This window comes from Passer domesticus, chromosome 13, assembly GCF_036417665.1.
Source record: "Passer domesticus isolate bPasDom1 chromosome 13, bPasDom1.hap1, whole genome shotgun sequence".
Lineage (NCBI taxonomy): Eukaryota > Metazoa > Chordata > Aves > Passeriformes > Passeridae > Passer > Passer domesticus.
In genome coordinates, this window is record NC_087486.1 from 6,030,631 (window position 1) to 6,056,911 (window position 26,281).

A 26,281-nucleotide genomic window follows, 5' to 3' on the forward strand; every position below is an offset into this window, starting at 1 on the left:
TGCAGGTGAGGGACCAAAGCAGATTCTCCACATCAGACTGAGAAACAATTCCCGCTAAAATTGCCACAAACCACTTGGCCCCCACTACAACAGCAGAGCACACCATTTTTCTGTGTATTTCTTTTCCTCTCAGCTTAACCCAACACATTTTCAAAGACTGAAACTCTCTCACTGGGGCTCAGATAATGGAGACTAAGATGAGAAAAATATATATCAACATGCCCAGTCTCTCCAGCCAGCCAGAAAGAAAGAAGATGTTTAATACAGCCCTGGCAAGGGTCAAAACTACCTTTGATAAATCATTCATTCTCCTGGTTCCTGTGAGTTGTTCTTCCAGATCAGTGATGTTCTGGGTGAGGTTTACAGTGGGTATTTTTCCCCTCTCAGAGCAAGATCACCCAGCTCTGGCAGACACAGCCTGTGATGGCTCCAGCAGCAGAGACAGAGCTAAAGAGGGGGATGCACTGCAAGCCTCAGCCTGGAGCTCTGGAACCTGCAGGGACAGAGCAGGGACAAGCTGCTGTGGGGAGGATGGGTCCACCCCATCCCTCACCAGAGGGAAGACTGATTTGTCTTTGTGTATCTGAGCAAGCCCAGAATGTTAAACACCTTCTCTTCCCTCCCATTTCTTCATCAGTTTTTTCCTCAACAACCCAAATCTCTCTCATGTCAGCCTTCCTCACACTGCTGTCCCAGGGCTCTGCGTGTACCACAGCTGAAACTCCTGAGAGCACGTGAAGGCACAGGGTTGGATTTCAGCAAGCAGTGAACTCAGTGTGATCAAGATGCTCCACTTTGTGCAATACTCAGTGCTGGATAAGGGATTTACACAACACGGTCCCAAACTGCAGCACATCTCAGAGCTGTGCCATTTAGGTAATGCCGTGCTCTGCTTTTATGGCCCTTCCCTCCACAGTATTCTGTGGCTAAAGACACAACCCAGATCATAGAAAAGTGATTTTCGGGGTAACTAGATACGTAAAGAAATAAAGAGGGAAATATGTATATGTGGCCTGGAAGCTGCTCATCAAACACACAGCCTTTTTCCAGTGTGCCTGGTGGTCCCAAATGTTTGTTTTGGGGGAGGAAAAAACCACAATAAACAATGACCAAAAAAAAAAAAAAAAAAAAAAAAAAAAAGACAAAGCCAGAGAGCAATGAATCTATTCCATTTTGCCCAAAAGTTCCCACCATATAAATCTTGGCACAAACCCCCTTCATGGAGCTCCTGCACTGCCTTCACCAACCTCCTCCCAACTCAAGAGACATTCAGCTGCACCAGGGCTCTTCCAGCACAAGAGCCTCTGCCAAGGAAAAACAATTTCCTCATGTCCTTCCCCTCCCTGTCACATTCCAAGCAAGGCAGAGCTTGGCCCAGGAGATGTTGCTGTGAGGAAGGAGTTCAGGCAATACGAGACTGGTTCAGCAGCTTGGCTCCTCACACAGAAGCACTGGGCAAACATGACCTGTGTTCACTGGGACAGAGAGACTCAGAGCTGACCAAGGGAAAACATAACTCTCAAGAGAATTCATGAGATGATATGAAACTGTTTAGGGCTATGTCAAATGTGGGATGCATAAATGAAAAAGCTCAGGAAAGGTCAAGCCTTGGAGCGACTGAGCGAGGATCTCTCTGTGCAGGGAAGAACTGAGCTGGAACACTCCTGCCAGAGGCAGCAGGGAAGAAAAATCAAATAAATAGTTTTGAAGGAATTGGAGAATGGAATTCATCTCATTTTAAGCATCTAGAAATGAAGTGTGTCACCTGGGCCTGTCATCCAGGCTCCCTCAACAGCAGAGAGAGAGAAACACATTTTAGAGGACAAGTAATCCTGGCTACCTGTGAAAATGCCTGTTAGCATGGATCCAGGAGCTGGCTCAGAGATGAGGTGAGGAAAATCCCAACCTTAATCACTGCAGAGCTCCTGAGAAGGTGACAAACAATTGCCAACACGAATTTAATGAGGTGTCTCCTTGGAGTGGCACCCCACCAAGTTCTAACAGAGACTATGTGGATGTGAGTCTGGCCATGTGCCAGCTCCAGCTAACCAGCAAAACTCAGCAAAAACAAAACAAAATGGTCTTTACTAGCCTTTAATTACCTGGGGAGTTTATTTAAGAAAAAAAAAAAAGGAAAAATACAAAGAAATATGACGAATGCTAATGTTATAAATGAAGAAAATATATTTTATTCCTTTTTGCCTGGGTCTATAGTTATTTTAGAAGAAGATTAGGTTACGAGGTAAATTTCATTTACTCCTAATAAAAGAAAAATGCTACATTTTTTTGACAAGTGTTCTTCAATAAGCCACCTGGATAGTTCTAGTAGCAGATAATAAAAATGAAATATGATAGGATTTCCAAGAAGATCCCAGCAGTTAACAAGGGAAGCGATTTCATAGCTCTTCCCTAGGAGGCACCCAGATTTCCCAGGGATAACAAGAAAGCTTTAATCTGTGCCTTTGCAAGGTGTGCAGGGAGGGTTTTCAAGATGTGGCTTTATACCTGTCCTAGCTGTAGCTGTTACTTAAGAAGCAGCAAAGGAAAATCAGAGCACTTGGCTGGATGAAAGCCAGGCCTGTACAGCTGAGCAGCACTGGGGCGTGCTGGGCATCACAGAAGGAAAGACAGGGTGAGTTTTATTGGGAGCACCACAGGCTCAGCAGCTGCTGCTGTCCTGCGTCTAATTCTCATTTTACCTATAGAGACAAACATGGTTTTAGCCCTTCTTCACCCATGGACTGAGCCTGGCTGCAGATCCACACTGTTCCAGAGGCAGCCTGGTCTTGCACAGCCCTAATTCCCAGTTTGTTCTCCCCAGATTTACGTTTACAGAGCTTTTACTGGATGTCATTGAAGCTGGCTGTGAAGAAGGAACTTACTTGAGATGCTTAAACAAATCATCCTTCTATGTTTTGACTCTACATTAAATCATTATTCACCAAGTGAATAAAATGCATCCAATCTGCAATTTCTTCTCCTGGGCCAGTTTCTGTTGGCCTTTGCATTTTGTGTTTCTCCTTACTTTTCAAACACATTTCCCCATCCTAACAGAGCTGCCCCAGCACTAAAGCCCCAGCACAAGGAGACTGCAAAGGAACCAGGGGAACCTCTCTTTGCTGCTGTCTGCAGCCACCAGAACAGGAATGCTGGAGAAAGTGGCAGTGACTGCAATGCATAAATCATAGGGACAATATTGTGTCTCTTCCCTTTGCACAGATCCCATATATCACCATGACTCAGTGCAGATCTCCCAGTGGGGACTAATTCCAACTTTTAATGCACTTTCCATCTGATTCCTCCGTGACAACAGATGGGTCTCTGTCCTGAGATATTGCATTTTGCAAACAATATATTAAGCACCTCTGTATTTCAGTACAATTTGGTTTGGGGACCCACTACTAATCCCATTTCAGTGGTTTCAATTGTGCATTTTACCAATGACAAGACAAAACCCCTCCAGTCCAATGGCCATCATCCCTTCCCCTCTCCTCTACTTTTTCTGGTTGTTTCACCAATCTTCCTGGATGTGATAAATCATGTAAATTTAATTTAGAGATTATACCCCTGGCTTTAGAGGCAGACAAGGTTAGCTCTCTGCTTGCAGCCTGTAGCCCACTAATCTTATAAAATTCCTCCATTCCTACTTGGCTGGAGCTGCTGTTGGGGAGTGGAGGGAGGGCAATATCTATCCTATAAAGTGTTTTGGATTTTTGTTGGACACTTGCAGATGGCATCCTGGCCCCTGTCCAAACTCATACTGCTGCATAAGGATAACTCCTGAAGGTTTTCATGAGCCCAATGTATTACAAGCTTTATCTCAGCAGTATGAAGTTGGTGCTACCATTTCCAAGCTCTTCTCAGTCTCTCCAATCAGTTATAAATTTATTTCAGCTACATTTTTCCAGAGACTGAGGGGCTCCTAAGTCCATAGCACTTCCTGCCATGTTTGCTGCCTCCTTTCTGTATGACTGGAGGCCAACACTCCTTCCCTAAAGAACTGTCAGATCTTCAGAGGATGCAAGAACTAGGGGAATTCCAGATATCTCCAAAAAAAAAAAAAAAAAAAAGCATCATTCTTTGCCTTTCAGGATTTCTTGGCCCCGGGCTGAGGGTTACAAGCACTGACCAAGCACATTATCCATGCAATCTTTCCTTCATCTATAAATTCCCTTTCTAAGGAAACATGTAGCACCAGCAGGGGATTAAAATCAGTTGTTTCATGGGCATCCCAGGTGGTTGTCTTTCATCTCCTTTCCTAATATTTCTGTTAGGCTTGGATAGGTTTTATTGGCTTTTTTTCTCTTTGCTCTTTCTCACGCCTGAGCAGCTCTTGGCTTCGGCAGGCACAGAAACAGCAGTTTTATGACATGCATTCTTTAATGTATCAAAACATGTTCTTTTGATCCATTTTTCAAAAAGCAAACTCTGCCTAGCAAAGGTTAATAAGTTTCCCACACCAGCTGGATGTAAGAGAGGTCCAGATGTTGCTGAAAGTCAAAACTCTCATCTTCAGAATTCAGCAGGGCAAAACCAGAACCTTCCCAGGTCTGCCTAAGCCACAAGAAATTGCTGGACCCTCTAAGAGCTGGCCCAGGGTGTTCTTTAGTGCTGACAGTTTGGCACATCTGAGAGAAGTTTATATGAAGTTCTGACAGTTATATGAGCTGCACAGCAGCTGCCCAGACAATTCACATGGGCAGGTTTCTGTAGCTTTGAGTATCACACGCACAGGGAATGTAAACACCTCAGACAACCAGCACATCACACCCTCCTTGTGTGACAGCTCTGTATTTGCACGTCCAGCACTAAAAAGAAATTGTCTCCAGCCCAAAGCCCGTGTTCTCTTTGATGGGTGACCCTTAGGACAAACAAAAGGCAGGGAAGGAATCAGTGTTTCAGCCAGCACTGACCCCCAGGGTCCTGCAGGTGCTGGGCAGGGCAGTGCCCACTGCAGCTTTGCCAGGACAGCTTTGGTCATCTGCAAGCACCTGGCAAGTTCTCTCTGGCCTTTCACACAAACCAAGTATATCTCTAATGATTTGTATCAAATTCTTTAGAGCTTTAGTCCGCACTGGTTAGGCATCTCAGCTTGTTCCAAACTTTACAGACAAGAAGCTAAAAATTCTTTTATTTTACTTCTTTCCCTTCAATTCAGTGAAGAAACTGCTGAATACACAAAATACGTACTCCCAAAGTGGATTTTCCTGGGATGTTCCTATCTACTTGCATAGGTATTATGACTTTTTAAAGAAATATTTGAATGTGCAAGGCAGGAGACTCACCAGACAGAACTGGAGGGAGCATCCCACAGATGGGAGAAGGCTGGGATTGGAGGCAGGAGATAATTTTGCAAATTTTGCACCTTGGTAGATCGCAGAGGAGCACCCAAGGAACTCAGGTCAAGAGCATCAGTAAGAGAAGAAGGATAGAGGGCCTGGAAAGCAAGAGGAGGACATTTTCATTTAAATAACCACATAGCAGATAATAACTGGAAACATAGATTAAGCTTTGTCAGGGTTTTAAACCAAGCACAGAATGCGAGTTTAGAAACTTGTCCAAGTAGAAAACTCATAGAATTGTCCAGGTTGGAAAAGATCTTAAATCTCCTCAAGTCCAACTGTTAACACAGTCCTGCCAAGCCAGCCACCAAAACATCTCCCAAAGCATCACATCTCCATGTCTTCTAAACACCTCCTAGGATGGTGACTCCACCACTTCCTTCAAGAGCCAGTGCACGACAGAGACAGCTCCTGGCATCTTCTCAGTGCCCAGGGCACAGCACCACTGATCCAGATGCTCCCTGAACTAGGCTAATCCCAGATTTGTTTCAGGAAAGTTTTATGAATGTTACAGTTCATTTATTAACATGGGAAGGATGATGCAAAAATCCCAAAGCAGCAGAGACTGGACAGACAACGGTGCATGACTAGCCAAGCTTGCCCAGAAATCAACACAACAATTTTCACCACAGCACGTCACAATTCTTCACGGTAGGGATCAGAAATAAGTCAGTTTTCCAGCAGGATTGTTCTCAGCTGCTGCTTTTTCAGAGCAGCTGATGTCTCACAGAATCCTTTGGAAAACCACTCAGCCTTGCAGGCATCAGTGCTTCTTCTCTCTCCCTCACTCCTTCCTCTCTCCAGGAAGGAAAATCAGAGTCAAGGTGTGTTCTCTTCCCTTGGCTTCACACTCAGCTCCCAGCAGCTGCAGATGGAGGGAAGCTGGGCAACAGCTGGAAGGTGGCAGCAGACTGGAAGGACAGGGCTGGGAGAGCCCTGGGCTCAAGAGGGGACACCAGAATTCTCTCACAATGTCTCTGTTGTTGTACAAGGAAAATAATATCTCTCCTCCTAACATTGAGCATTTTGATTGACTTCAGTGTCAATAAAAGCAGAGAAATGTTTTGAATCAAACCAAACCAGCCCTGCTGCAAAACCCTGTGTTTTCCAGCACAGAGGAAAAATCAAAAGAAAGGTTTCTACAAAGAAAATAACAGAAAACTGTGAAATCATCCTTTACAAAAAATTGAAAAGAAGAAAATTAATCACATTAAACATCAAAAATTACTTTTAGATCACTCACAGACAGGCTACCATGACATCAGCTCTGAAGATATCCACAAAGCAAAGTTAATGTTATCCTGCCACATTGGATTCCAAGGCATACTTGCACAGAATCATATAGAAGAAGGGGGAATAATATAAGCAAAAAAGAAATTCCTTGCTTAAAAGCCACTCCATATAAAAATATCATCTTAAAACTAACTTATATTAATTTTTTAAAGTAAAATTTTAAATAGATAACTTTAAAAATCTGGCTTAAGTCTGCCTTCTTCCAGATCAGCATTTAGACTTTCACCTATGGAAAAGGTTCTATTTTGAGGAGCAGCCCTGACAGCAATGAAGCTGAATAAGGATAAATTTAAATTAGTCAGAAAAGCATCATGCTTAGATGAGAACAAGGGCCTCCCAGGAGGTGGTGGTTAACAGCCTCTGTGATTGCTGCAGGAAGGACACTGTTCTGCATTGTTCTCTACAGGAAAGTCAATAGCCTGGAGAAAGATAGATTATTGTTCGTTACTTCTAGAAGAGCTTTTATTAAAAAAAAAAAAGTATCATATTCACAGGGCATTTGAGGTTACGCTGATAGTTTTAATTTCCCCTCTAGCTCGTTTCCAATTTTTGGGAAAGCTTGTTAGAGAACAGAGTTGTCTGTGTGGATGCATGAAAGTCACAGAGCAAAGGAAAGGGAGCAGCAGCTCTCCCACACCATGTCTTGAAACCACTGAGCCTTCCCAAAAACAGCCTCAGCCAGAATTCTGCACACAGCCATGCATGGGAACAGAGCCTGTGTTAGGGCAAAACCCTCACAAGTCAAGCTCACTTTAGAATTGGGTGTCCAATGATTCACAGAAAACAGCAGGTGAAGATGCCAATCCTTCATGCTACTCATCCCTTCCAAGAGCTCCCTGTGACCTTTAATTCCCCTCCAAAGAGGCACCAGAGGGTTTGTTTTGGCAGTCCTCTCCCAGCACAGCAGCTTCCCCTGAGCCTGAAGCCCTCCTGGGAACCAAGAGTGATGCTCTGGACCAGGAGAGCACAAAGAGCCAGGCAGGGGATCAGTACAACAGCAACAAGAGGTGTTGGGCAAGAAAAGGCAGGAAAGCTACATAAAGAAGAAATCACCTTCATTTTGATTATATTTTTCACCCAAACTTGCTGAATTTAATTATTTGTTCCATTACAGAGTACACTGTCCAGGTACAAGCTTCCTGGAGAAGAACTTGTACTGTTGAGATGCTCAACTCTATATGAGGTTATTTAGAAGCCAGTAAAAATTGTCATCCCAATCTGTTTTGTATCCTAAACAAAAACACTTGTGTAAGAAAACCGTGCATAAGGTGCCTGTAAATGTTTTGTTCACAGGAAAATCAGATTGCTGTAGGAAATGAGGGACAAACCTGGATGTGTAGCAAAACCCAGCACAAAGCTGTGATAATTCTTAAAGATATTAATTAACCAAACACTCAAAAAAATCCATTTCTGTAGTAGCTTCTGCCCTTATGAACAGTCAGAAATTGAACCTCAAAGTTTAATGGAGGAGAAAATTTTGCATATTTTTATTGCTATGGGTGCTGAGGCACAGAGAAGTGAGATGCTCACCATCTTATCTTGGTGTTCTCTCCCTTCCTTCCTCTCCAGACAACATGGTGAGGGGACAGGAAAACCCTTCCCAGGGTGGCTGGATCAGTGCAGAATCAGTGAGGCAGAGATGTGATGCACTGAGCACAACCAGGAGTCCCACAGGGGAGCCCTGAAAGGGACACAGATGCCAGCAGTTGTCAGGGACAAAGCTCTACATATGGAACACACAAAAATTCAGCACAGGGCAATAAATAGAGGCATTCTCTGCCCTGGAACACCCTGGAGACTCAGTGTCTCAGGAGGAACGTGTCCTGGTCCTGCTTTGCATGTTGGATAACGTGGGACCAGTTCTGAGAACACAATTACCTGGATCCTGATTTTCTGAGTGAGACCCCATGAGTGATATTTGCCCCCAGCCAGGGCTCTGCTTTGGAGTTCTTCTGCTTAAACAGAGTGAGGAGTAAATATTTTCATTTAAATTATTGTATATTCTCCTGTCTCTCTGTGTGAGTTTTCACCTCCAGGTTCTCTGACACACTCCCAGGTTCCCTGACAGCCTCCCAAAAGGAATGCTGCATCTGTGGCAGCAACCCCACATCTCTGTGCAGGTAGGCAATAATTCCTACAGTGTAGTCACTCCTGAAACTAAATAATCCTCACAAACTCCATTTTCCTTCACTCCAGGAGAAATTCATTTGGCTGGCCTTTTCCTAGCAAATATTTAGCATCCCGTGTGCACATATTTAGAAAGAATTCCTCCCAAATCACTCAGCTGAAAGAGATTTCCCCCGAGGAGGGATGAGAGAACAAACACGTGCCAGCTGTGAGCAGCTCTGTTCACTGCACTCCTGAAAGGTACCACAGAGCTGCAAGAGGCACAGCAACCGAGGTGGGACACAATTACCCACCCACATTAAATTAATTTTCACTCTGCTTTCCTATCAGGCTCACTGCTGCAAAAACAGGAGGGATGAGGTTCTGTGGAGGTGGCTTACAAGGTGAGGGAGGATGGCAGAACAAGGTAAAGAGAAGTGCTAAAAAGCAGTTTTGTTACTTAATGTTCATCTTTGCTCTGTTCCAAAACTTTTGTGTAGCAGTAGCTTTGCAGGAGAATTTCTGGTGATGGCTGTGAAAATATTCCTGCTACTTTTTTGTGTCTACTTTGTGAGAGTTCAGTCTCAGACAACATTGGCTGCAATCTTTTCATCTCAACAGATTGACTGTGGGAAAGCTATTGGCACAAAACTGATTTCTATGTAACAGTATTATTATACCAATTTAAATGAAAAAAAACCCACTGGTCCTTTTGGGAATTTGTGCTTCTGGATTATTTTCTTTTTATTTTATCTTGGAATGCTAACAGTTCACTGGTATTACTTCCACTTTTCTATTTTCACAAAGACATACTGTGAAATCAATCACAAAAAATGTTTTGTTGAAGATGATGATTTGGGACAAATCATGAGGTTGGATTAAAATACCAGTTTATTGTAAATCAAAATTAAAATTAAAGAATTTCAGAACTGGAAATAGCACGGATTAATATAGAAACAGTAAGAAAACCTTGTTTAAAAAAAAATGAAACTCCAAAATGCCTAATTTACTACAAGAAAATTTCAGATATTATTTCATAGGAATACAGGAGAAAATAATGAAATGTCAACACTCCCTATGAAAATGACATACTGAAATCATCCATCTCTCCCTTAATGCATGATAACAAGGGAGGAAAAATGCATGTTAGGGCACTGGCCTGGAATATAGAACATTTCTGTTCAAATTCCCAAATGGACAGAGATTTCTGGTTAGACTATTGGCTTTTCTGTGTCTCAGTCACCAAAGGGGTGAAATGCAGCAAGAAAACACCCCATCTATTCCCTGACACAGTTACTATGATAATAAGGTGGCACATAAATTCCTTGGGTTGAAGCCAGCTCCTTCCAGCCACTCTCACCTGCTCCCAACAGCAAAATGTTTACTGATAATAATTACAGGCTGAGATTACCCGAGCTGCCTGGGGGATTTGGGTGCCCAGGGGAGCTGGCAACTCTGAAGATCTCCACCCAGGGGTTTTGCTGGTACTGATTGATTTCTGCCACCAGCCCAACAGCACTGCAGGTGCAGGCATGCAGAACAGCAGGAATATTTACAGTGATAACATCTTCATGTCAGCAAGGCAGGGAATCCCATTGGGCCAGAGGCTTTACAAGCAGCAGTAAATAAGAACATCCTGTCCAAAACAAGCACTCTGCAGTTCTGGTACACACCTTTGAGTAGGGACAACTCCCCAGCACCACTGTGCAGAAAATCTGACATTTGAAACATTTCAAGAGTCACACAAATCCAGGAGCCTGATCACAGGACCTTCCTCTGCACCTACAAAAGTAACTTTTTCCTGCTCCTTTCCAAAAATCAAATCTCAATCAAAATTCTCTATGCAGAAATATCCCTTCCTAGGTTATCACCTTCTAGAGCAGCATCTTCTCCTCCTCAACAACAGAATTGTTGATGTTGCTTTTGTAGCTGGTAAATAAGTCAGCTGCTGTCAGGTCAGATAAGATTTTCTATCAGGTGGAGGCACAGAGTTTTCTAGTGAAGAGCAGCAGGGTGGGAGAGGAAAGGACTCACAGCACTCTTATTTGTTTCTGTTGCATTTGCTATATTTCTATTGAATTTCCTACAATAAAGGTCTCCCTTAGGAATGAGGGAAAGACACCCAGAGGTCAAGTGGAGAAAGCATTGCTGTGCCTTGGGTTTTATTCTGACCCTTTAGACCTCCCTCCCTAAACTCAGAGGCTGCACACAGAGCAGAATTCCTCCCAGCAGCAGAAGGGAGGTGCTGAGGGGGACCAGCAGCACATTCCCAGCTGAGACAGAGATTTTTCACTTTTCAGGTGCCTGGGACCTGGCTCAAATTTTCAGTGGGCTTTATTCTGTATTTCTTTTCACACAGCAGCACTGAATAAAGCTGATTTTCAATTTACAGCAGAAACAGCCTCAGTCCTGCCACAAGGAGATGAAATGGCTTTGCTGTTATGTCCAGGAGTCTTTGTTCCAGTAAGGAAGGAACAGCAAGCTTAATTAAATGCATTAATAATCACGAGGTAGTTAAATATCATTTGGCCATTAAAACACAGAATGCAACAGAAGCCTAAATAATTGCTAAATTATAAACATAAATGTATGCATCAGAATAGGTAAAGTACTTACTGATAAAGGTGGCAATTTTCTGGGAAATTGCCCCTGCTTCATATTTTTTCTGGGTTTTTTCTTTTCATGAGGATTTCTATAGACTTTGGCCAAAACAATTTTTAAAGTTCTGGTTTTGAATTATTATTGCTATTATGCTGTATTTCATACATCTTATTTCTGAAAACAATAAAATAGCATTGGTTTTGCTCAGCATTTTGCAGAATATTTCACCATAATCTAATTCTGACAATTCATACAATTTTTTAATAAAAAAAAAAAAAACAAAAACCACCAAACAAACAAAAAGCAACCCCAAACAACCAACCAGTACACTGGCATTTTGAGTGATTTTAGAACAGAAGAAAAAAAAATTACTGGCCTGGTATTGACCTCTTCCAGCTACCTGCAAGCAAGCACACAATGGAAAATGCCAGCACACACATTGTCCCAAAATGCCCCTTTATCCACGTGTCCAGCTTGGTAGAGGACACCTTTCCTCCTAAGGAGAGGAATTTGTCTGGTCTGGGTGTCCCCAGGTCACCCCAGAGAGAGTCTCCTCCCTTGGGTGGGTTTGAACAAGATGGAGTTGGAGCAGTGGTTTAACAGCACCAGTCCATGCAGAAATTCCATTCATCCCCTTTAATTTTTATGCTTTAAATTACTCATTATCTTTTACTGCTTTTTGGTGAATTTGTCATTTGTGAGGATTTATTCCCATTTTAAAGTAGAATATAAATAATGCCCTATCAGACAGGGTTAATAAGGCAAAAAAAAATTTAAAAGACTTGATAAAAGCTACACAACATGTCGTGATTTCTGATCCACTATCAGCTGATCATGTTCACTGCCTCTGAAATACCAAACAAACCATGAAATTAAAAATCCCCTGTGCCCTACCTTTTGTACACTGAAGAAATCAAAGGATCCCAACAAGGGCTTAATTCCTTACTGATAAAGGAAAATTGCTTTTATTCAAAAATTCTTTTTGAAGGAAAAAAATCCTGTATTTGGCATGAGAAATTTTAAATAAAAGGATAGCATAGATGCTGTGATTTAGCTAAAAATATACTGGCTCATAAAAGGTACAAGCTTGGCATTGCTCCTTCAAAAGTTAAATATTTTTGTCCCAGGGAGAAAAAAAAATTAAAATCTAAGAACATTTTGATCCCGAGGTTAGTTCTAAAGTAGTTTGAAATTTAAGCCATATAATAGCAATAAATTTCCAAGGCTGTAAACATCTAAAATGGAAACTTGAAATATGACTAAATTTCCCATCACCTGGGTAGTCCAGCCTCTTTTTGACATTGTGGCTTCTCCATTTGCATCAGACTGGCCAGTTCTGTGTCCAGCCTGGTCCAGGCATGAAGAGCACACTTGCACCCTCACACACTGATGCTGTTTCCCTGCACCCCACTTCGTGCAGGAGACCCATGAGGTGATTGTTACAGCCAAACCTGGCTGATTTTAGGGCTGACCTTTACTGAGGTGCACTGAACTTGGGCAGGATGCTCAGGTAAACAAAAACAGCCTTTTTTACACAGAAATCCCTTCACTGGTATCCTCTTGAATCAAAGGAAATGGAAAATGTTTATTAAAAATAAAATTACCAAGGTAGATAATCTGAATACTTTGTGTAAGGTGGCAGCAAATGGAGATCTCCAGCACCCACCTCCTGCTGTCCAAATGAAACCAGCCACCAACAGAATCTGCTCTGTAAGCTCCACCTTCCATGCCCCCACTGATGGCTGACGGGCAGAGTTTTATCTGCCCACACTTCCTCTAACTTCACCTCGCTCCCATCTTTGAGTCAGGCTGGACTCCTCCATTTCCTGAGCTGTTCTCCAGGGCTGCTGCAGCACTTTGAGCCTTCAGTTCCATCCGTCTGTCACAGGGGCTGGGCTTGATGCACCTGAGTGACAGAGACCTGGCAAGGACAAGGCTGCAGAAACATCACCTCAAGCTGAACTTATTGGGAGGGAAAGGGAACACCACTAAGCTGAGAAAATTCAGGCAAGGGGCTCGGAGGTTGGCAGTACAATAAGCAAGGAAAAAGCAAGCAGAATGGTGAAAATAATGTTTTACAGGTGCAAAAGAAAGAGAATTATTTCTTAAAGCAGCACTTCCACGGCCCTGCTTTGTGTGAGCCTGTGGGGTTCAGCATGAACTTTCAGCTGTTCTCAGAGCAGCTTTGGGATCTCCTAAGAAAGTTTCATGATGTCAAACGTAATTGAAAGAACTACTCAGCACCTCCACACACCTCAAGATTACACAGCAAAATGCCCAGTTGAACTCTAGACAAGGGAAGGAAACTTACTACAAAATTTAGTGTATTTTTTGATCAGCATGGATATATAAATACAATGTAAATCTGCATGAAGACATTGGCCATGTCTTTCCAAGTTATGATTCCTCCATCCAAGTTCAGCAGATCTGTCATGCTGTCCATTTGGAAATCTGCAGCTTGCTTGTAAACCAGGGTGTGTTTGTGATGTGTTACAACTGGAAAGCAAAACCATAAATCCCCTGTGCTGACCAACTCAGCTGAACCCCAAAGCAAGTCAAAATGCAGGCTCTGCACAGAGCCCACAAAGCTAAGGGCAGTATTTACTTGCACAAAAAGAATTAATACTGAAACAAACAAAGAAGTCTGGTTCAGCTATGTAGTGTTGAAATATTAATATTGTTGGCAGAGGGAGTACGTGAACCTATTATTTTGCAAAGTGTGGCTGGATATAGTGAAGGCAAACACTGAATAAGAAACGAGAAAATCCAGTCCTTTAACTGGATTTTCTGATGCCTGTAGCCAGACACACAGATAGTTTATTCCATTCTGCTTCTATAGCTGGAACGGATTTGGTATTAAAACTGCCTAACAGGTTTTAAAAGTATAGGGAAAAATCTTTTAAACCTAGATGATTTCATTTCCAGCAGTGAAGGCACAGCTACTGGGCTGAGAACTAGGTGACATCAAGGGGAAGAGATTTGACTGTGGGACCTACAGAGAGTAAATTGTGGCATAATTATTCTGAATTAACTTACAACAGTAATGTCAAGAGAGTTTGAATAGAGACCCTCAAACTAAACTGGTATCAAACAGAGTAGTTCCACATCACTGCCATCACAGGTACTATTTTCCATGTACATCTTCCTGCCTGTACTCCTTGCACATAAAATCTTATATAAAGGGATCTCTGCAGAGTATCCAAGACATAAGGCATAATCGTCCTTCCATCCCATTTTTTGATAACTAAATTCCTTTAGAGGAGAGAAAACATTACCTGCAGAAGAAGGAAAAGTAGAAATCTCATTATGAAATCAGTGAAAAAAGTCTTGGCCAATGCAGCAGAACCCTAACAATTGCACAGAGTTAAATACTGCTCAGCACCTCAGCAAGTGCAAGCACTAAATTCATTGGATGAGCCCTTTAATTAAGAAAGAATTAATGAAAGGCAAGAACTAACACAACAGCTAGGCGAGGCTTAGCAGGTTATCAGTGATTTGAGCCACGTCCTTTAGGTGGGCACTGAAACACACAAACATCAGACAATAACAGCAATGTTTTCTTTCATGCCCTGTGCTGCACTGGGATTCAGTTCCCCCTTCTACCTAAAGGTATTTGAATCTACATTTCTAGAGACCTGTCAAGCCACCAAATGAGCCACAATTCCGCAGGGCTCTTTCCCACCAGATGTGGTATTTTTGCTGCTCAGATGCTCAACATTGGAGTGAGGAGATGCTCTTTCCCCTGCTGAACATCGAATTACACATAAAGTACAACGACTGAACCAGGAGTTCTGCCTTCATGAACATGCACAAACCTCTGCCTACAACTTCATTGCCAGGGAAATGTTCTGTGAAACAATTAAAGCAGGTTTGAACCCAGTCAGACAGAGGAAAGGATTAAACTTCAGTCACTCAAAACATTGGGAGGAGGGAATTAACAACAAACTGCTTTTTAAAGTTATCTCCTACGACCATGAAGATAAATCCTCAAGTAATTACATAATGATCAAAGGTGCATTTAATTTTTTTGCCCTTTTCTTACAATGACAGTGAATAAAATAGGATTTTTGTCAAAAGTGGAATTTTTATAAATTTGCATAAGCCTGAAGAGTACACAGTTCTTTGACCACAAGGATTTGGCATTTGCTCCTACAGAAGAGATGAAAGCTAGCTATGTCTATATTCCCTTCCATACACTTTATTTTCATTGTTTGCTGCTGGTCAAAGACAATCCCAGAGTGGCTGGACCTGCAGACTGTCTCTCTGTGACCTTTTGGGTGTTTGCACCGCAGCAGCAAACAAGACAGGCTGGGAAATCCCAGGGAAGTGAGGTTCACTCCAGCTGGAAAACGGAGATCACAGCCCACATTCCTGCCACACGGTGGCCAGGTCCTTTCTGCTGCTCACCCTTACTCGGGCTGGAAGCCCACAAAGGAATCTGAGCCAGATTTAAGTCTCAGTAAGCAGCACAAAATGGCCATATGGGATTTTGAGAGGTACAAAGAGCATCTGTGGCTGCCCTGTTTGAATGCAGGGTATCTACATCCCTCATTTTCACCATGACAGAGAGGTAAATGGAGTTCCTCCCTCCCTCACACGGGGAAATATAAAGCAGAAAATTACAGTTATTACAACTGCCTCTTGTTTGAAACAAAGTTCAAAGGCTTGTCTTCTTTAATCAATCTTCCAGCAGAATAATAGGGCTTCAAATTTCACTTTCATGGAACTAAAGCACTCAGGCTGAATCGGTTTTCCCCTTTGTTCCCCCTTCCCCAAGCAGAGCAGGAGTGAAGGAGCTCAGATGAGGAAGTTAACTGAGCTGCCACAGCAGCCACACCACATTCTCTGAAGAAAGCAAAAGGCAAGAAGGCAATAAAACATCCTGGCTCCAATATCATGTGCTGGCGAAGCACTTTGGGCAGTCAGATATAATGAATATTCAGCAATCTCTGGCTATTGTGGTATAGCAAAGTGCTTCTGTCAGGGGAGCCATTCCTGGGGCTGAGGTGAGAAAATAATAGATGTCCACTTGGCAGAGGTAGCCACAGACACGTCAGCTCAGAACCCACAGATCTCCCTGAGTAGGTCTGGCTGGAGATTATGAATAAGTCCATTAATGAGCCTGTTTCCACTGCAACAGAAAGGGGAGGGAGCTTTTAGCAAGTGTGTTGCAAGTAACACTTGGAATTAAATTCTCAAGAAAAAAAAAAAAAGGAAAATAAAAAGGAAAGGAACTTTCACAAAAATCAGAGTGAGAGACTCACCCAAATATGTTGTGCTACTGAATGTACAGAAATGTCTTTTTTCTCCCCAAAGAGCTCACAAATGCACAAACAAAAAGATAGATTCAGAAGCATTGCTGGAATGAAGATATCAAAAATGTGTAATTTCTTTCACCACCTTTACAATTGTCCAGATATAATTTAGTCTGGGTTTCTTCCAGTTCAGATTCACTAATGATACCATGGACTTTAAATGACCCCTCAAACACCAAGAATAATGGTTAGCATTAGACCAAGTCAAAAGTGACAGTTTGAAAACTGTGTCAAATTTAAGGGCATGTTTTTAATAATCCTTGTCATTTGCTTAAGTTAAAAAAAAATCACACAAGTGTAACAAAATACTAACAAAAACAAACACCTCTACAAATGTTAAGAACCAAATTTATTCATTTGGTTGTCATGATTTCATCCTCCACACTCATTTTATCCCTATTTTTATTAGGTACACAAGTGCCATCCCCTCCACACCCAAAAATAAAGTACTTCTGTAGCTGTGGATGCCCCAAAGCACACAGTGATGGCTCACACATGGATGGAGACTGAAGAGAATCTGTTTATCTGTCTCTGATGGGCTGCAGTAGGAACTTGATTAGAAAATTACAACTGACACAGCGTTTGGCAGAAGTTTCTAGCTCAGGGTCCTGTCTCTAGCAGCCAAAGCAGACAAGATATATCTAATTCTACAGAAAATCAAAATGCTTAGAACTCAACCACCTTCTCCTCCCCTGCACAATCACATCAGCAGTGCAGATCTCCTGTCTTCCCCCTTCTGTCCCTGATTCCTTTGCATGGTGACCCCATGGCAGCCTTGCCTGTGCAAGGCTCCTGGTGTTGGATCACCCTCTCTCATTTCTGGATTCCTGTCCCAAGCTACAAAACCTGTGTTTTCCAGAGGGTGACAAGCCCATTTGCTATGAGACATATCCTCTCTGGATGCTTGGCCCAGTAGGTGCAAGAGCAAAAATGAAAGTTGTCTGATAACATTAATTTCTCCTGAAGTTCAGCACCCAATTTCTCTTCTAGTTTGTGAAACCATCTCATAACATGAGAGTTTTAGCCTTGCTTGTTTTGCACTGAGTGTTTTTCTTGCTCTTCCTTTCTTTCTGTATAAATCAGCTCTTAACCCCGTTTTCCCTGAAGGAAATATAAGAAAGCACCGAGTCATGCTGTGCTTTCCTAGAGAAAGACATTTTCTGCATGATTCTCCTGTCAGTTTTCAAGATTTGCCCAGGAACTGGACCAACATAAACGATTCTTTCATCAGCTCAGGTACATCCCCAGAGGCTGGGCTATTTGTAGAGTTAAAGATAGCTATTATCAAGAAGAAACTTGCCTCCCTTCCCCCTCACTGTACTGTCAGAGCATATCTGGAAACAGCTCAGTGCTGCAGAGAGACATGACTTCAGAGAGTAAACTGATTCAAAGTAAAAGGAGTTCTGTGTTAAATCAGGGTTGAAGAGGAGGGAAAGGGAGAGGGTGGAGGCAGCTGTGGGATTCTCCTGGGACCACACAGAGGGACATCTGAGCTAGTGCTGCACCCAGCCCTGCAGCTGTGGCTCTGCAGAGTGCCAGGTGAGCTCCAGGATGCAGCAATCCACCCTGCCAAGCCCAGCAGCTCCCTGCAGCACAGAAGTCTCCAGACACAAAGATGTGTCCACCACACACAAAGAGGGTCCCATCAAGTCCTTCCAATGTGAAGTGGCTGAGAGGCAGAGACAGAAAGCTTTGGTTTGCTTTTACATTTGCTGAGCTGTGAGACATGCTGAGGAAGGACTGAACTGCCAGCCCAAGGTGCTGGACTAACACCAGAGTCCAACAATGAAGGGTGCCCATCTCTCCAACTTGGCAGTACCAGGGATGTGCAAAGGATGGCATTTCCTCTGCCCCAGCACCACCCAAATAGCTCAGAGACAGTTCCACAGAAGAATCCTTGGGCATGACAAACTTCATCACTGCCACACTGCAGGTACAGCCTGTCCTGTCCTACACAGCAGAGGATTCAAAACTGAAGACAGTGAGGAGAGTTTCAAGCATGTGCAAGGGAACTCTGTGAGGACATGGGACACCTCTTTGTGTTGCCTGAGAAGCCTTTTGTTACCATTACCTGTGCTTGTAGAGCCATGAGAACTCAGATAAGGCCTGCATGACTTTGTCACACAGTCCCACCTGCCACAAGGCTTGTGGGCTCTTGGAAAGGCACCATAACACACAGAGCAGCCCTGGGAACACAGCAGCCAAACTGCTGCAGAGTGCCTGACAGCTCCAAAGATCCAAGCCAGTTAATTTAAGGCTGACTGTGCTGCAGCGGGGACCCACCCAGAGAAACTGCATCGCCCAGGAGGGCGGGGAAAGGTGAAGGAGCTGTCTCAGAATTCACACACTCAAATGCCTGAAAAGAGGGCAAAAATATATGGGACTGTTGTTGATTTTCTGCATGCTACATGTGAACTTCACCTTCCATCAAATCTTGTAGGCTCAAACATAACCTCTTCTTTCTCCAGATGGAGAAGGAAGAAGGAGCAAAGAGAAGCAAGTGTGGCAAAGTCAGGTTTGAACATGTGTTAACTGGGACAGAGAAAGAAAGCAAATAGGAGAAGCCAGGGGTGGCAGAGTGCCAGAGGCAGCACCAAATCTTTGGGGGGACTCTTGTGGTGGACAAAAAGGGAACAGGCCAATGAGAAGCTGTCAGGTCAACAGCCTACACCCCAGGTTCAGAGTTTTGAGGGATGTTATACACTGCCAAGCCATAGCAAGAGGAAATATGCAACAGGATGACAGACCCAGACAAGAGCTCTCTTGACTCACCCAGTGAGACTTGTGAAATCAAACACTTGGAGGATGAAGGACAAAACAGAGCAGACAGCATCACAAATCCTCTGTCTGCACTCAGAGGCTGTGAATGGGCTATCAGGCATGGTGGAACAAGCATGCCTTCAAACTGGTGTTTAACAGTTCCATGGGGAATTGCACCAAACCTCTCTCCCATATCCAACCCCTGTTCCTCTCTGAAAGCCCTCAGAGGCATAAGATCAGGAGGAAACTGCAATGAGGCAAATATCTGTAAAAGACTCTCTTCTAACCAGTCCTGCTGAGAGGCCATATCTACAGAAGTTTCAATTCACTGTGAAGGTTCAACTGACAGAGCAGCTTCTCTCAAATTCACTTCCATGGGGTAGTGGATGAGAGACCAGGAAGGCAACCTCACTAGGAGGAGCAGTGAGGTTTGTGAGCTGTTTATTTCCCTGTTACACACATTGTCCAGTTAAAGCAGGGCTTTGGTCAATCACTTTGAAGCTGTGGCACTCTCTTCAAGCCCATGAGGCTCCTCTGAGGGATGTGAGTGATGGAGGGACTGTGAGGGTGCTGCTGTGAGGTCCTGTGGCAGGAATTCAGCTCTAACAGCAACAGGAGCTGTACAGATGGAATACACAGAGCTAATTGAGTCATCTTTTGGATATTTCTGTGGTACATAAAAGATCACAAAGCTCTAGTGATGGTGTCAAATGAGGTCACAGTGCCAGAGACAGCAGCACAAGAACTTTGGTCTCTTCCAGTCATCAGTGATGGAATGAGTGTCTGGCACTTCCCAGGAAGCTGAGCTTTAATGGGTCAGGAGAGAGCTCTCCATCCTGCTGAACTGAGACATTCCTTTCCCACTATGCAGATCAGTGTGAGGAGTTATCCCTCTCCCCTCCAAACACTCCAGCAGGGCAATCTCATCTTGTGGGTGGCATTCCTGCCTGTGGCAGGGGGTTGGAACTGGCTGATCCCTAAGGTCCCTTCCAACCCAAGCCATTCTGTGAAACACCTGAGCAGCCAAGCACTGAGCAGAGCAGAAAAGAGAGAGAGCTGAGCAGGAGCGTGACATTTACCATTTTAGCAATGTAAAAAGGGGAATTGTTCACTGTCTCTCACAACTCTCACAGTGACATCAAGTGGAGTAGCAAGTGGCAGGTTCAAACAGACCAGAAGAGAAGCTTCACACAGCACTTTGCTAAGCCATGGAACTGCTTGCCACAGGAGGTTCAGGATGCCAAATACTTACCAGGATTCAGAAAGCAGTTGGAGAAGTTCAGGGGAGAAAACATCCATCAAGACAAAGATATTAAGTGTGGTTTAAGCAGCTGCTGAGCTGCAAACTGCTGGAAACCCTTGCCTTGTTCTTCCAACTCTCCCACGAGCACCCACTTCTGGTACTGTTGGAGACAGCATTTCATAGCTGGACCTTTTCTGGCTCAGAACAACCTTTCTAGGATCAGCCAAGGAACTGAAAGCACCAGAGCTCTGCAGGGGTTTTCAAGACAATTTCAGACAGATGAGAGAGAGCTGGCAGGGTTTTCAAACTGTCCTGCTCATGGCTGCCGTGGGACCCAGGAGATCTAAACTTGTTGGAAGTAAACCTGGATGGGATGGTTAGAAACCTGCACAGGACAGTGTGAGTTGGATTTGCAAAATGAAGAGTACAATTGCACAGTGAGGGAGGCAAAGGAGGTGGGGAACAACAGCAGATTAGGTTATTATATTTGCTTTAAATGCATTTTAAGCATACACTGCTAAAATCAAGACTTAAATATTACTATATTCTGATCAATAACTTATATTTTAAAAAAAAATAACCTTTAAAACCAGCTGTGAATCTCCACAGAGACGTTTACACATTTTTGATGAAAGCATTTTGAGTTTGTGCTCTTTCCAAAGTCCGTGCCACATCCTGGCACGGAGAAGCCTCAAATCTCTCTGATGTTTCCTCTCTGCTCAGAGAGTTTGGAATTGCCAGCCCCTGCAAACACACTGCTCCGACTGGAGCTGACCACCTGCAGCTCAGGCACACATCTCCTGCCACTTGAAAGAAGCACACCAAAAAGCCTCTTTCAAAGAAACCCCTCAGGCTGCTGTGTTTGAAGACGCAGAGACAAAAGCTTTTGCAACTAGTGCCTGCAGAGCCTCTCCCGGGCAGGCACTAAGCGCAGATTTCCCTGGGGAATCCGTGTTTTCTGCCTTCTGCAGCAGTTTCTGCAAAGGACAGCTTTGCTGGCAGCTCTGCTGGGGCAGATGAAGCTGGAGCTCCTGTTCCCTGCCATGAGAGGCTCTGCCCCTCTCTTTGCTGCTCAGCACCAGGGCGGGTACTGCAGGGCACCAAGAACAAAAATCCAGAGGAAATGCTCCCTGGAAAGCCTTGTGGGATCCAACAGCAACTGCGGCTGAGGCTTGGGGTCACTTCCACACAAGGCTCTTTTTCTCAGAGGATGCCCAGCTCTGACCTCTGCCAGCCTGTGAAAGGTGCCCAGAGCTGCTGGGTTCATACAAGCCAAGACAAATACCCACCTCCCCCGGTGCAACCTAAATATCAGCACACAAATGTGTCCAGGCACCCCACCTCTCATCTGTCACACAGAAACCCTTTAAACCCTCTCCCTCACAGTGTTTCTGGTCTGCAGACAGCCTGCAAGCACAGCACTGCCTCTTGATGTGAGGGAACACCATTGTGGTCCTGTTCTCTCCTTGGTGTAAATGTCACATCTTGACTTGAGTAATTACAAATAATTGGCTTTGAACAGGCCACATTTCCTCTCTCAGCCCCTGCTTGTACCACACTCCATCCTGTTTTGGCCCTAATTACAGAGAATAATAAATCCAGCTAGACAGTGCTTTTCTGAAGAGCAATTTGGTCTGCCTTGTCCCAGCACTAATGAGTTTGTTAATAGAGGGATTTTCCCTCTCCCCCCCCTTCTGTTTCCTTAAATAGCATCACTCACACGGGTAGCCCTCCCCTGCCACTGCAGGTGATGCCTCTCCCTGACCCATATTCTCCTCTTCTCCAAGGCAAAGAGAAGCTGAGTATTGCACCTCCCAACCTTTTTCCTCTTTCAAAGGAGGCACAAAGCAAGCACAATTAATAACTGTTTGTTAACGAGCATCAGGAGGATCACCCATTTCACAACGCTGGGCTGTTCCAGCCTGGTTAGAACCAGCACTGGGGCCTGGAAAGCAGCTGGGAGCTGGAGAATCAGTTTAACTGCTGGCCCAAATGGGGAAAAATCCACAAAATTCTGATCAAAATGTCAGGGGTTTTTTGGTTCACCAAAACAACACTTTAAAGCCTCTCATTTATGTGTCCAAATGGAACCTCTGAGGTGCCCTACAGGAAATATATTCTACCTCAGTCTCCCCTGAGGGAAGCAAAGGACAGGAAGGGGTAGATGTTCTCAAAAGATCAACAGCTTCTGCCTGTCCCTTGTTCAATAAAAGCCCTGCTAGAAAAGGGAAATGCAGCTTTACTTTCCCCTCTATCTGGAGGAAAAAATCTTCACTCCTAAGCAAACATTGCCTAACAACAAGGACTTTGTCAGTGGCTTTTGAAAAATCTCATTCCCAGTTTTTGTCCCCAGCAAATTTAAACAGCATTTGCAGGCACAGACGTCAAAGTTCAGTAACTATTAACCCAAACCTAAGAATCCCATTTCATGGTACTGAAGGGAGATAACTGCATGGGTGGCTTTGCCTACACCATCTCTGCAAAGTGAATACCAGACCCTGAAATTCCAAAATTTTCTATTAAAAAAAAGTATTTTGTATTTTTCATCTTGCAGTTGGAAGCCTTGTCAGAAACAATTCCTTAAGTTCAACCCAAATTCATAGACAGTTCCAGTTCCCCTCAACTGAGCACAATCCTGGAGTATTTTCATGCCTGTTCTGGATCTGGAGAGATGTCATAGGTCTGTAGGTGTTTCTGTTCTTGGATCATTTACAGTCTGAATTTAACCTAAAGCAGCAAGTCTGACACAAGGAGAGAAGGTCCTTGATTTGATGTGAGGGGTACAGAGAGGTACCAATGATTCTGAAGATTCCAGTTCTGACTTCAAGCTCTGCATTTTTTCTCCTTAAGTCTCTTATTTGACAAAACTATTTTCTCATATTTCTCTGCAGCCCATTTATTATCCTCTCTATTAATAAACCCTCCTTCCCTGATGAATCACTGCAATTTATCATTAAATTAGAAGATGAAATGGCTCTTTTTTTCTTTAAACAAGGAGATTAACTACTATCAACAGGCTATTTCTCCATTATAAAACTCCATCTTCCTCACCAAAGGCAGGAGTATCTTTGTTTGAAGCAGCCCCAAAGGTGATGCAAGGAGGGAGGTTCAATCAGAGAGGTGCCATCCTGCAATACAAATATATGGATCAACCTAAAAATGGCTGTGGAAGACAATACATGATATTATGACCATGATTCACTCTGGAGTTTTCTAATAGCACTATGAAAAAAATGAAAACTGTGGAAAAAAACCCAAAAGCATTTAACTAGTATGTAGATGAGACTGCCAGGAACTGATATGACAAAGCACAGTCTAGACAACAAAACCCACCTGTGCACGCACAGCCCGGGGATTAATCACACCCCAAAAGGTCACTCAGGAGAAGAATTCAGCTAAATATGCAGCAACCTTCTGCTGGAAACCCTTGCCTGCCTCTCACATCCTTTTTGTGTCATGCAGGTCCTGGGAGCTGTCCCTCACCAAGCTGCTGAAGTTCAGCACCGTCACAAACACAGAACCACCCCAGCTCCCCTGGGCCAGCAAAGCAGGTCTGAGCCTCCTGAGCTTCTCTGCATCACTGCACCCCTGGGCACATCTGTCTGTGAGATCTGAACTCCTTTTACTGCGGTGGCTTGGGTATGAGCAGCTCTGCGAGGGGACTGGCAAAGCCTGGGTGTTTTCTGAGGTCTCTTTGTGTCCCATAAGTGCTGCCAGCAAGGGGCAGACCAAGATGTGAGAGGGATGGAGGCCCAGAGCACTCTGCAGGAAACCACTTCACCACAAGATCTGCCCCTGGCTGGTGACTTTTGCTGCTAAAGTCAACCTTGGGAAGGTGTAACAAAAGTCAGTCAACGCTAGGCACGACAAAAAAAACCCCAAAAGAAAATAATAAAATCCAGTATCATTCCCTAACAATCCCCAGATCCAACCCCTTGGTTAATTTGATTATAATCAAATTATAATTTATTTTTATTATTATTATTATTATTATTATATAATTTGATTTCTATCTCCAGAACTACAGAAGTTCTTTTCTTTTATTCTTGGATGCTAAGGAGATAACCTGTCTCCTGCCCCCACAGATCTGGCAGAGGAGAGAAGATGGAATTAGGATTTTATGCCACTGCCACCGTTTGTGATGAACTTTCTCCTATAAGGAACACAGCCTTATCAAGGCAGAGCCAGCCCTGCCAAGCACCCTTCCATGTGTCAGTGTGCTCCTCTCCCCAGATGTGATCTCTTCTGGAACAGCACTCTCTGGCTGGGCTGTTCACAGGCCCGTGTCAGCTTTCTGCATTGAAGGAATCTATTAATTCCAAGTAGGGGCTCATTCTCAAAGGAGCTGCTGATGAAATGGAACTGATAAAATGGAGGTAATTTAAAGGTCAGATGAAATCCAGCTTGTGTTCATCCTGCTTGTAATAGAACATCACCAAGATGCTTCATCAGCAAAGGGGCATTTATATGTATTTTTTTAAGAGACATTGCTTATCTGTAACAGAGACTCCAAACATCTGATAAGAAAACTTCCCACATTAATCTAACCAACAGCTGGCATCCTGCTGCCTGCCTGGGTGTCCCTTTCTGGAAATTAAATCTCCTATCATCTTTTTATCACACTTTGGAGGGAAGAAATGGGTGCCAAATGCAGCGCTCAGATGAGCAGCAGAAGCAGGAGCTGACACTGATAGGGCTGCATTAATTCAGGACATTAATTCAAGACAAGTCACTGCTAGCTCAGGACATTCCTCCCCCTTTGCTCTCTGCCCACAACACCCAGTTACAAATTTTGGAGGTGGACTCCTCAGGGAGGGGAAGGTGCCTCTTTTGGCCAGGTTTAGGTGTTGAGGTATTCCAGAGCCAGGTGAGCAGGGATTTCTGTGCACTGAAATCCACTGCATGCATTTTTCCTCATCTTTCACACACCCTGCCTGAGCTCAGCAGTGTCCAGTGGGGCTCACAGGGGAGCAGGGTCTGTCTGCAGCTCCTGAAGTTTCTTTGCTGGGAGCAGAATCCAACTGGTACTTGCTGCAGATAAACCTTCCTTCACTGATAGAAAAAACAGAGTTCATCTGGCTCTCTGTTTCCTAGTAAAGCAAAAAGCTCTTGCAATGGGATCTCTCCTTCCCTCCAGTCTATTCTCTGCCTCCATCCTTCATGTGCTCCTCCCCCAGTCCTTATAATTAATATTAAACGTTACAGTTTTGTCCTATTAACACAAATTGGCCTTTCCAGAGGCAGATTAAAGAGTTTCCACTGGGGATTTCTTCCCGCCTTTACAATTTGCTTCTCTGATCAGTGCTGTCTATGTCTCTCACTAGGCTCCTAAGGGGAAAGAAGTGGGAGGGAAAGAGAAGACAAACACTTATTAGCAACTCCTTTGAAGAGCTGGAGATTGTGAATTAAACTGATTATTAACTCCCATCATACCAAGTTCCCCTTTTCTCCCTCCTTCTGCTCCTCCTCTGGGAATGGTAATTGGTAACCACACAAGTCATGTGCATGAAGTTTCACCTAAATCATTTACAGGGCAGCATAAACCAACTCTCTCCTAATTTCTTTGGGAAAAGGTTTTGGGTTTTTTTTTGTTGCTCAGTGGTAAACACAGGCGTATAAAA

The 26,281-nt window shown here is 43.8% G+C and overlaps 3 long non-coding RNA genes across 11 annotated transcripts in view; 1 reads left to right on the top strand and 2 right to left on the bottom strand.

The window, feature by feature from the left end:
- The window catches only part of LOC135280170 (uncharacterized), a 114,919-nt gene extending 106,627 nt beyond the window's left edge, over positions 1–8,292 (bottom strand). The window contains exons 1-2 of the long non-coding RNA XR_010347219.1: positions 8,166–8,292; positions 5,286–5,437 (exon numbers count right to left, since the gene is read on the bottom strand). This is a non-coding gene — a long non-coding RNA (uncharacterized LOC135280170). The remainder of the gene's footprint in view (positions 1–5,285; positions 5,438–8,165) is intronic.
- An 11,759-nt stretch (positions 8,293–20,051) lies between these two features.
- The window catches only part of LOC135280168 (uncharacterized), a 40,852-nt gene continuing 34,622 nt past the window's right edge, over positions 20,052–26,281 (bottom strand). For 6 of the 9 annotated variants that reach the window (XR_010347210.1, XR_010347213.1, XR_010347218.1 and 3 more), the window contains one exon: positions 20,052–23,788. This is a non-coding gene — a long non-coding RNA (uncharacterized LOC135280168). Of the gene's footprint in view, positions 23,789–24,901; positions 25,989–26,281 lie in introns of those variants that run through there. The other 3 variants (XR_010347212.1, XR_010347216.1, XR_010347215.1) reach the window with 3 other exon arrangements.
- LOC135280172 (uncharacterized) lies at positions 20,139–24,234 on the top strand. Its single transcript, XR_010347223.1, has 3 exons — positions 20,139–20,294; positions 23,215–23,340; positions 24,123–24,234. It is a non-coding gene; the product is annotated as an uncharacterized LOC135280172 (long non-coding RNA).